The 12,011-nt window shown below is 42.2% G+C and overlaps 1 long non-coding RNA gene across 1 annotated transcript in view; it reads right to left on the minus strand.

The window, feature by feature from the left end:
- Positions 1-752: 752 nt before the first annotated feature.
- LOC137282770 (uncharacterized) overlaps positions 753-12,011 on the minus strand; it is a 31,194-nt gene continuing 19,935 nt past the window's right edge. The window contains exons 3-4 of the long non-coding RNA XR_010956844.1: positions 1,191-1,305; positions 753-834 (exon numbers count right to left, since the gene is read on the minus strand). This is a non-coding gene — a long non-coding RNA (uncharacterized lncRNA). The remainder of the gene's footprint in view (positions 835-1,190; positions 1,306-12,011) is intronic.

Consider the following 12,011-nt stretch of genomic DNA (forward strand, 5'->3'; position numbering starts at 1 on the left):
TCCACAATAAACTTTATGCTGAAGCTACACAAATTACCTTTTACTGGCTACCTTTTTTAAGTTGAAGTCCTACACACCAGCAATATCACGGCAAGAAACACAAGAAATGGGCTTCACACTTTGTACCCATGTGGGGAATCGAACCCTTGCATTTGGTGTAACAAGCCAGCACTATAACCACTAGGCTACTCCATCGCCCCTCCACCATTTTGAAGTGAGTGTTATCAACCAGAACCTAAACCATTCGCCTTTCAGACACCATGCAACCTACCCATACACAACACATCCTGTAACAACTGATCACTTTAGGTGAACTTTCATTCTCTTACCACTGAGGTTACTTGTCATATCTTCCTGCCCTTGTATCAAAAGTAAACTTCCCAATTTTAATGGGCCAATTTTTATTCCAGTGTGCAAAATGGCCTATGGCCCCTGCCTTTCCAAATCCCTGGGTTACCTGTCACTTCTTCCAGCGAACCTCTGTTCTAACACAGCCATATTTCCAAGCTTTCATAAAACCCCTCTAGCTCCCTTCTTTTTATCCACCCAGAACATATGTTATATTGACTTAAATCCATCTTGACCAATACAAGCCCTAAATATCCCTCATGCAATCCTCATGGCTGCATGGCTCAGAAGAAACAACATTCCAGTCAGGAAAAAAGGCTCAGTCTCCTATATCACAATAAGCAGTCAAAAACATCCACACACTGAAAGGTTTTGTTCCTTAATACAAACCATTGCTCATTCAAATCAGGACTTGTACCCTGGAACCATCTTGATCTTGCTGTATGGAGTTGGAATGTATCTTGAATGGCTGGTGTAATCATGGACCTGTCAAACATAATACAGAAAATATGTAATCACTCATATGAAATGAACAGTTTGTCAAGTTACAAATTCCACAATCACATCTCTTATAATTACACAGAAACTAACTCGACATTGCATCTCTAAATTTAACCTTGACCTTGCATCACAGGACACCCAAAGTTGGTGTCTGTAAACTCTAATGCAATAATGACATCTTAAATTCATATTTCAGTTTATTCATTAGCAGTCTGACTGATATCAAGAGCACTGATCTTGGCCTTCATTTAGTCAGAAAGCTGAAGCATCTCGTATAACTAGTACAGCTACCCAGAGACAATTCTTACTCAGAATCAATCATAGAGATTAGTCTAACTTACAGGACATTGTGACGATGAGGGTGGATCTGGTCGAAAGAATGGATCTGGTCACTCAAGTGGATCTGGTCATCCGGGTGGTTCTGGTAATGTGGTGAATCTGGTCAGGTGGGTGTATCTGGTAATACAGGTGGATCAGGTCAGGTTGATGGATCAGGTCAGGTGGATGGATTGGGTCAGGTGGATGGATCAGGTCAGGTGGATGGATCTGACCATGTGGGTGTATCTGGTAATACGGGTGGATCAGGTCCGGTGGATGGATCAGGTCAGGTGGATGGATCTGGTCAGGTGGATGGATCAGGTCAGGTGGATGGATCTGGTCAGGTGGGTGTATCTGGTAATATGGATGGATCAGGCCAGGTGGATGGATCTGGCCATGTGGGTGTATCTGGTAATACGGGTGGATCAGGTCAGGTGGATGGATCAGGTCAGGTGGATGGATCTGGTCAGGTGGATGGATCTGGCCATGTGGGTGGATCTGGTCATCTGGGTGGTGGGGGATACCCTCAATCAAAATGAAAACAAGCCAAAGTCTTTATGCAATCTACCCATGTAATACGTATCTGATCACCTTCAGTTAATTTGGTCAATTGACTGACCCTACGCTACACAAAGAAGTGACACCATGCTAACTACCTGAGCAATTAGAACTATTCAGGAGAAATACCTTCAACCAGAATCTAATCAAACTGCCCTCACAGCATACTATATTCCACACCTACTCAAACTTTACAATCAACTTTGTTTATGATCAAAATCTACCCAACCTAGCATGTATCTTGCCTATGAAAACAGTCGATGATGACTTCCAGGTAATACCTTTAACCTAAAACTAAACAAACCACCCTGAACCACCCTGAAGACACTATATCATCAAAATCTACCCAACCTAGCATGTATCTTGCCTATGAACACAGTCGATGATGACTTCCAGGTAATACCTTTAACCTAAAACTAAACAAACCACCCTTAACACAACCTATCATCAAAATCTACCCAACCTAGCATGTATCTTGCCTATGAACACAGTCGATGATGACTTCCAGGTAATACCTTTAACCTAAAACTAAACAAACCACCCTTAACACAACCTATCATCAAAATCTACCCAACCTAGCATGTATCTTGCCTATGAACACAGTCGATGATGACTTCCAGGTAATACCTTTAACCTAAAACTAAACAAACCACCCTTAACACAACCTATCATCAAAATCTACCCAACCTAGCATGTATTTTGCCCATGAACACAGTCGATGATGACTTCCAGGTAATACCTTTAACCTAAAACTAAACAAACCACCCTTAACACAACCTATCATCAAAATCTACCCAACCTAGCATGTATCTTGCCTATGAAAACAGTCGATGATGACTTCCAGGTAATACCTTTAACCTAAAACTAAACAAACCACCCTGAACCACCCTGAAGACACTATATCATCTAAATCTACCCAACCTAGCATGTATCTTGCCTATGAAAACAGTCGATGATGACTTCCAGGTAATACCTTTAACCTGAAACTAAACAAACCACCCTTAACACAACCTATTATCAAAATCTACCCAACCTAGCATGTATCTTGCCTATGAAAACAGTCGATGATGACTTCCAGGTAATACCTTTAACCTAAAACTAAACAAACCACCCTGAACCACCCTGAAGACACTATATCATCTAAATCTACCCAACCTAGCATGTATCTTGCCTATGAAAACAGTCGATGATGACTTCCAGGTAATACCTCTAACCTAAAACTAAACAAACCACCCTTAACACAACCTATCATCAAAATCTACCCAACCTAGCATGTATCTTGCCTATGAACACAGTCGATGATGACTTCCAGGTAATACCTTTAACCTAAAACTAAACAAACCACCCTTAACACAACCTATCATCAAAATCTACCCAACCTAGCATGTATCTTGCCTATGAACACAGTCGATGATGACTTCCAGGTAATACCTTTAACCTAAAACTAAACAAACCACCCTTAACACAACCTATCATCAAAATCTACCCAACCTAGCATGTATCTTGCCTATGAACACAGTCGATGATGACTTCCAGGTAATACCTTTAACCTAAAACTAAACAAACCACCCTTAACACAACCTATCATCAAAATCTACCCAACCTAGCATGTATTTTGCCCATGAACACAGTCGATGATGACTTCCAGGTAATACCTTTAACCTAAAACTAAACAAACCACCCTTAACACAACCTATCATCAAAATCTACCCAACCTAGCATGTATCTTGCCTATGAAAACAGTCGATGATGACTTCCAGGTAATACCTTTAACCTAAAACTAAACAAACCACCCTGAACCACCCTGAAGACACTATATCATCTAAATCTACCCAACCTAGCATGTATCTTGCCTATGAAAACAGTCGATGATGACTTCCAGGTAATACCTTTAACCTGAAACTAAACAAACCACCCTTAACACAACCTATTATCAAAATCTACCCAACCTAGCATGTATCTTGCCTATGAAAACAGTCGATGATGACTTCCAGGTAATACCTTTAACCTAAAACTAAACAAACCACCCTGAACCACCCTGAAGACACTATATCATCTAAATCTACCCAACCTAGCATGTATCTTGCCTATGAAAACAGTCGATGATGACTTCCAGGTAATACCTCTAACCTAAAACTAAACAAACCACCCTTAACACAACCTATCATCAAAATCTACCCAACCTAGCATGTATCTTACTTATGTACATAGTCTACTTGATGACTTCCAGGTAATACCTTTAACCTAAAACTAAACAAACCACCCTTAACACAACCTATCATCAAAATCTACCCAACCTAGCATGTATCTTGCCTATGAAAACAGTCGATGATGACTTCCAGGTAATACCTTTAACCTGAAACTAAACAAACCACCCTTAACACAACCTATCATCAAAATCTACCCAACCTAGCATGTATCTTGCCTATGAACACAGTCGATGATGACTTCCAGGTAATACCTTTAACCTAAAACTAAACAAACCACCCTGAACCACCCTGAAGACACTATATCATCAAAATCTACCCAACCTAGCATGTATCTTACTTATGTACATAGTCTACTTGATGACTTCCAGGTAATACCTTTAACCTAAAACTAAACAAACCACCCTGAACCACCCTGAAGACACTATATCATCAAAATCTACCCAACCTAGCATGTATCTTGCCTATGAAAACAGTCGATGATGACTTCCAGGTAATACCTCTAACCTAAAACTAAACAAACCACCCTGAACCACCCTGAAGACACTATATCATCTAAATCTACCCAACCTAGCATGTATCTTACTTATGTACATAGTCTACTTGATGACTTCCAGGTAATACCTTTAACCTAAAACTAAACAAACCACCCTTAACACAACCTATCATCAAAATCTACCCAACCTAGCATGTATCTTGCCTATGAAAACAGTTGATGATGACTTCCAGGTAATACCTCTAACCTAAAACTAAACAAACCACCCTGAACCACCCTGAAGACACTATATCATCTAAATCTACCCAACCTAGCATGTATCTTACTTATGTACATAGTCTACTTGATGACTTCCAGGTAATACCTTTAACCTAAAACTAAACAAACCACCCTTAACACAACCTATCATCAAAATCTACCCAACCTAGCATGTATCTTGCCTATGAAAACAGTCGATGATGACTTCCAGGTAATACCTTTAACCTAAAACTAAACAAACCACCCTTAACACAACCTATCATCAAAATCTACCCAACCTAGCATGTATCTTGCCTATGAACACAGTTGATGATGACTTCCAGGTAATACCTTTAACCTAAAACTAAACAAACCACCCTGAACCACCCTGAAGACACTATATCATCTAACTCTACCCAACCTAGCATGTATCTTACTTATGTACATAGTCTACTTGATGACTTCCAGGTAATACCTTTAACCTAAAACTAAACAAACCACCCTTAACACAACCTATCATCAAAATCTACCCAACCTAGCATGTATCTTGCCTATGAACACAGTCGATGATGACTTCCAGGTAATACCTTTAACCTAAAACTAAACAAACCACCCTGAACCACCCTGAAGACACTATATCATCAAAATCTACCCAACCTAGCATGTATCTTGCCTATGAAAACAGTCGATGATGACTTCCAGGTAATACCTTTAACCTAAAACTAAACAAACCACCCTTAACACAACCTATCATCAAAATCTACCCAACCTAGCATGTATCTTGCCTATGAAAACAGTCGATGATGACTTCCAGGTAATACCTTTAACCTGAAGCTAAACAAACCACCCTGGGGACACCCTGTCATGTAAATCTATGCATGCTAGCATGTATCCTGCCTCTCTACACAGTCTACTTGATGACTTCCACAGAATACCTTTAACCTGAAGCTAAACAAACCACCCTGGGGACACCCTGTCATGTAAATCTATGCATGCTAGCATGTATCCTGCCTCTCTACACAGTCTACTTGATGACTTCCACAGAACACCTTCAAACTAGACAAACCACCCTGAACACACCCTGTAATCTAATCTGCCAAGTTAGCATATATCTGGCCTACCTACCTCATGTACCTACCACAAGAATCCATCTGGTGATTGCAACACTCAGCAATATTCCAGCTATACAGCAGTGAATTGTAAATTATCGAGTCTGGACCACAGTTCATTTGACCACCCTCAAGACATTGAATCCAACACTACCAAATCTATGAGGTAGCTCATGGTTCACCACTTGACCATTTATAGGAACTCTACAAAGGTACCCTGAAGACAACCTGTTGACAACATCTACCCATGCTCAGAGGGTTCACCACATACAGGTGATATCTGACCTTATGTTTGACCACCACTGGCACAGTTTCATGTACCCTACATTCAAACTTGGCTGTGATGCTACTGGTCACTATACTCTGCTTAGTTTTACTCACTTGGCCATTTACAGATAGTAACCTGAACATGAGTGGGTGAGTGCCGTTTTATGCTTCCAATATTCCAGCAATATCACAATAGCGGACACCACAAAAGGCCTGAAAAACAAGGATGGAAATAGTATCTACATCTTCAGTCATGGATACATTGCCATACAGATAGCAGTGAAGCGAATCTGTGACATGTCCGGAACTACAAGAAAAAAAACTATCATCCCTTCTGGTCAACTGCTGCGACACGGCTGTGGGAAGTTAATATAGAACTACCCCTGGGACACACATTACCATACAGACAGCAGTGAAGTGCTGATGAGGGGTGTCAGTCACCTGGGGGAGGGTGTGTCACCTGGGTCACTCTCCATATAGACAACTGGGGGTGAGGAATATCAGACATCTGGGGCAAGGCGTGTCACCTAGGTCACATTCAAGATAGACAAGTGGGGATGAGGGGTGTCAGTCATCTGGGTGAGGGTGTGTCACCTGGGTCACTCTCTATATAGACAACTGGGGGTGAGGAATATCAGACATCTGGGGCAAGGCGTGTCACCTAGGTCACATTCAAGATAGACAAGTGGGGATGAGGGGTGTCAGTCACCTGGGTGAGGGTGTGTCACCTGGGTCACTCTCTATATAGACAACTGGGGGTGAGGAATATCAGACATCTGGGGCAAGGCGTGTCACCTAGGTCACATTCAAGATAGACAAATGGGGATGAGGGGTGTCAGTCACCTGGGTGAGGGTGTGTCACCTGGATCACTCTCTATATAGACAACTGGGGGTGAGGAATATCAGACATCTGGGGCAAGGCGTGTCAATTAGGTCACTTTCAAGATAGACAAATGGGGATGAGGGGTGTCAGTCACCTGGGTGAGGGTGTGTCACCTGGGTCACTCTCTATATAGACAACTGGGGGTGAGGAATATCAGACATCTGGGGCAAGGCGTGTCAATTAGGTCACTTTCAAGATAGACAAATGGGGATGAGGGGTGTCAGTCACCTGGGTGAGGGTGTGTCATCTGGGTCACTCAGGGGATGAAGGGTATTCAGGGTTTGAATTTAATTCTTTCAGGTAGAAAAATCTTATTTTGAGTCATCAGAACAAGAGTCATCAGAAGATGACAGATCCCCCCGGCCCTTACATATCTGAAAGGACAAATCATCTGACAATTATTCGATTTTTTCTTCGCTTAAGTTTGAATCGTTTCCATGGAAGTCATGAAAAATATAAATGCCATATATCTGTAAACAACAAAAGGCCACTTCAACATCCATCTCATATATCTGCCAAGATCTGTTGAAAGATAAGAAATGGTTTTTGAGTCGTGCTCCCGAAATGAAGCCCACCCCATCATAAGACTAACACCAAAATGTTCCATGGAAAAAACAAAAAAATATAAATGTCAAAAATCTGTAAGCAGCAAAAGGCACAACCATAGGCTGAGATTACTATATCTATCAAGTTTGGTCTAAAAATATTGAACAGTTTCTGGGTTATGATTACTGATGGACAGACGGACGGACAGATGAGGCGTCGACTATATCCATCTGCATTACGTGTGGGGAATAAAAAATCTCAATGTTTTGATCTGTTCTGGCACTTGATTACTTCAAGAGAAAACATTTACCCTGAAACGTTACATGATACACACTCTTAACCAACTCATGCTATGATTTATGACTACTTGACCTTTCCCAGACAAAGCCTTTAACCTGAAGCTATGCAACCAACCTTCACAACACCCAGTTATCTAAATCTACCCATGTTACAACCTGTCTGTGACCAACGCTTCCAGGGAATACATTTAACCTGTAGCTGTGCAACTCACCCTCACAACACCCTGTTATCCACATCTACCCATGCTATGACCTATCTGGCCTGTGTCTATCTGACCAATACATGCAGGGAATACTTTTGACATGAAGCTGGGCAAACCATTCTAATAAAATTTGGGAATCAAACCCTAGCTAACTGTAAATAGCAAATGCTTTAACCAGTGGGTTACCTCACAATCCCCTGAAACTATACAACGCACCCTGAAGACAGTCTATGTGACTACTTGATGACTACCAGAGAATCCCTTAAATCTGAAACTATACAAACCACCTTTAAGACACTGTCTATGCGACTACGTGATGAGCGAGTGAGTTTTAAGCCACACTCCGCAATATTACAGCCATGTGGTGGCGGTCTGTAAATAACTGAGTCTGGACGAGACAATCCAGTGACCAACAACATGAGCATCAATCTTTCCAATTTCTGAACCGATGACATGTGTCAATCAAGTCAGCGATCCTGATCAGCCGATCCCATTAGTCGCCTCTTATGACAAGCATAGTCGCCTTTTATGGCAAGCATGGGTTGCTGAAGGCCTATTCTACCCCGGAACCTTCATTGGTCGACTACTTGATGACTTTCAGTGAATACCTTTAACCTGAAGCTACACAAACCACCCTGAATACACCCTGTATTCTAAATCTACCCAAGCATACATGAATCTGGCCTCTATACTCAGTCTACTTAATGACTTCCAGAGAATACCTTTAACCTGAAGCTAAACAAACCACCCTGGGGACACCCTGTCATGTAAATCTATGCATGCTAGCATGTATCCTGCCTCTCTACACAGTCTACTTGATGACTTCCACAGAACACCTTCAAACTAGACAAACCACCCTGAACACACCCTGTAATCTAATCTGCCAAGTTAGCATATATCTGGCCTACCTACCTCATGTACCTACCACAAGAATCCATCTGGTGATTGCAACACTCAGCAATATTCCAGCTATACAGCAGTGAATTGTAAATTATCGAGTCTGGACCACAGTTCATTTGACCACCCTCAAGACATTGAATCCAACACTACCAAATCTATGAGGTAGCTCATGGTTCACCACTTGACCATTTATAGGAACTCTACAAAGGTACCCTGAAGACAACCTGTTGACAACATCTACCCATGCTCAGAGGGTTCACCACATACAGGTGATATCTGACCTTATGTTTGACCACCACTGGCACAGTTTCATGTACCCTACATTCAAACTTGGCTGTGATGCTACTGGTCACTATACTCTGCTTAGTTTTACTCACTTGGCCATTTACAGATAGTAACCTGAACATGAGTGGGTGAGTGCCGTTTTATGCTTCCAATATTCCAGCAATATCACAATAGCGGACACCACAAAAGGCCTGAAAAACAAGGATGGAAATAGTATCTACATCTTCAGTCATGGATACATTGCCATACAGATAGCAGTGAAGCGAATCTGTGACATGTCCGGAACTACAAGAAAAAAAACTATCATCCCTTCTGGTCAACTGCTGCGACACGGCTGTGGGAAGTTAATATAGAACTACCCCTGGGACACACATTACCATACAGACAGCAGTGAAGTGCTGATGAGGGGTGTCAGTCACCTGGGGGAGGGTGTGTCACCTGGGTCACTCTCCATATAGACAACTGGGGGTGAGGAATATCAGACATCTGGGGCAAGGCGTGTCACCTAGGTCACATTCAAGATAGACAAGTGGGGATGAGGGGTGTCAGTCATCTGGGTGAGGGTGTGTCACCTGGGTCACTCTCTATATAGACAACTGGGGGTGAGGAATATCAGACATCTGGGGCAAGGCGTGTCACCTAGGTCACATTCAAGATAGACAAGTGGGGATGAGGGGTGTCAGTCACCTGGGTGAGGGTGTGTCACCTGGGTCACTCTCTATATAGACAACTGGGGGTGAGGAATATCAGACATCTGGGGCAAGGCGTGTCACCTAGGTCACATTCAAGATAGACAAATGGGGATGAGGGGTGTCAGTCACCTGGGTGAGGGTGTGTCACCTGGATCACTCTCTATATAGACAACTGGGGGTGAGGAATATCAGACATCTGGGGCAAGGCGTGTCAATTAGGTCACTTTCAAGATAGACAAATGGGGATGAGGGGTGTCAGTCACCTGGGTGAGGGTGTGTCACCTGGGTCACTCTCTATATAGACAACTGGGGGTGAGGAATATCAGACATCTGGGGCAAGGCGTGTCAATTAGGTCACTTTCAAGATAGACAAATGGGGATGAGGGGTGTCAGTCACCTGGGTGAGGGTGTGTCATCTGGGTCACTCAGGGGATGAAGGGTATTCAGGGTTTGAATTTAATTCTTTCAGGTAGAAAAATCTTATTTTGAGTCATCAGAACAAGAGTCATCAGAAGATGACAGATCCCCCCGGCCCTTACATATCTGAAAGGACAAATCATCTGACAATTATTCGATTTTTTCTTCGCTTAAGTTTGAATCGTTTCCATGGAAGTCATGAAAAATATAAATGCCATATATCTGTAAACAACAAAAGGCCACTTCAACATCCATCTCATATATCTGCCAAGATCTGTTGAAAGATAAGAAATGGTTTTTGAGTCGTGCTCCCGAAATGAAGCCCACCCCATCATAAGACTAACACCAAAATGTTCCATGGAAAAAACAAAAAAATATAAATGTCAAAAATCTGTAAGCAGCAAAAGGCACAACCATAGGCTGAGATTACTATATCTATCAAGTTTGGTCTAAAAATATTGAACAGTTTCTGGGTTATGATTACTGATGGACAGACGGACGGACAGATGAGGCGTCGACTATATCCATCTGCATTACGTGTGGGGAATAAAAAATCTCAATGTTTTGATCTGTTCTGGCACTTGATTACTTCAAGAGAAAACATTTACCCTGAAACGTTACATGATACACACTCTTAACCAACTCATGCTATGATTTATGACTACTTGACCTTTCCCAGACAAAGCCTTTAACCTGAAGCTATGCAACCAACCTTCACAACACCCAGTTATCTAAATCTACCCATGTTACAACCTGTCTGTGACCAACGCTTCCAGGGAATACATTTAACCTGTAGCTGTGCAACTCACCCTCACAACACCCTGTTATCCACATCTACCCATGTTACAACCTGTCTGTGACCAACGCTTCCAGGGAATACATTTAACCTGTAGCTGTGCAACTCACCCTCACAACACCCTGTTATCCACATCTACCCATGCTATGACCTATCTGGCCTGTGTCTATCTGACCAATACATGCAGGGAATACTTTTGACATGAAGCTGGGCAAACCATTCTAATAAAATTTGGGAATCAAACCCTAGCTAACTGTAAATAGCAAATGCTTTAACCAGTGGGTTACCTCACAATCCCCTGAAACTATACAACGCACCCTGAAGACAGTCTATGTGACTACTTGATGACTACCAGAGAATCCCTTAAATCTGAAACTATACAAACCACCTTTAAGACACTGTCTATGCGACTACGTGATGAGCGAGTGAGTTTTAAGCCACACTCCGCAATATTACAGCCATGTGGTGGCGGTCTGTAAATAACTGAGTCTGGACGAGACAATCCAGTGACCAACAACATGAGCATCAATCTTTCCAATTTCTGAACCGATGACATGTGTCAATCAAGTCAGCGATCCTGATCAGCCGATCCCATTAGTCGCCTCTTATGACAAGCATAGTCGCCTTTTATGGCAAGCATGGGTTGCTGAAGGCCTATTCTACCCCGGAACCTTCATTGGTCGACTACTTGATGACTTTCAGTGAATACCTTTAACCTGAAGCTACACAAACCACCCTGAATACACCCTGTATTCTAAATCTACCCAAGCATACATGAATCTGGCCTCTATACTCAGTCTACTTAATGACTTCCAGAGAATACCTTTAACCTGAAGCTACTCAAACCACCCTTAATACACTCTGTAATTTAAATCTACCCAAGCGTGCACATATCTGGCCTCTACACTCAGCCTACTTGATGACTTCCAGAAACAACCCTACAGAACCC

This window comes from Haliotis asinina, chromosome 4 (assembly GCF_037392515.1).
Source record: "Haliotis asinina isolate JCU_RB_2024 chromosome 4, JCU_Hal_asi_v2, whole genome shotgun sequence".
NCBI classification, from domain to species: Eukaryota; Metazoa; Mollusca; class Gastropoda; order Lepetellida; family Haliotidae; genus Haliotis; species Haliotis asinina.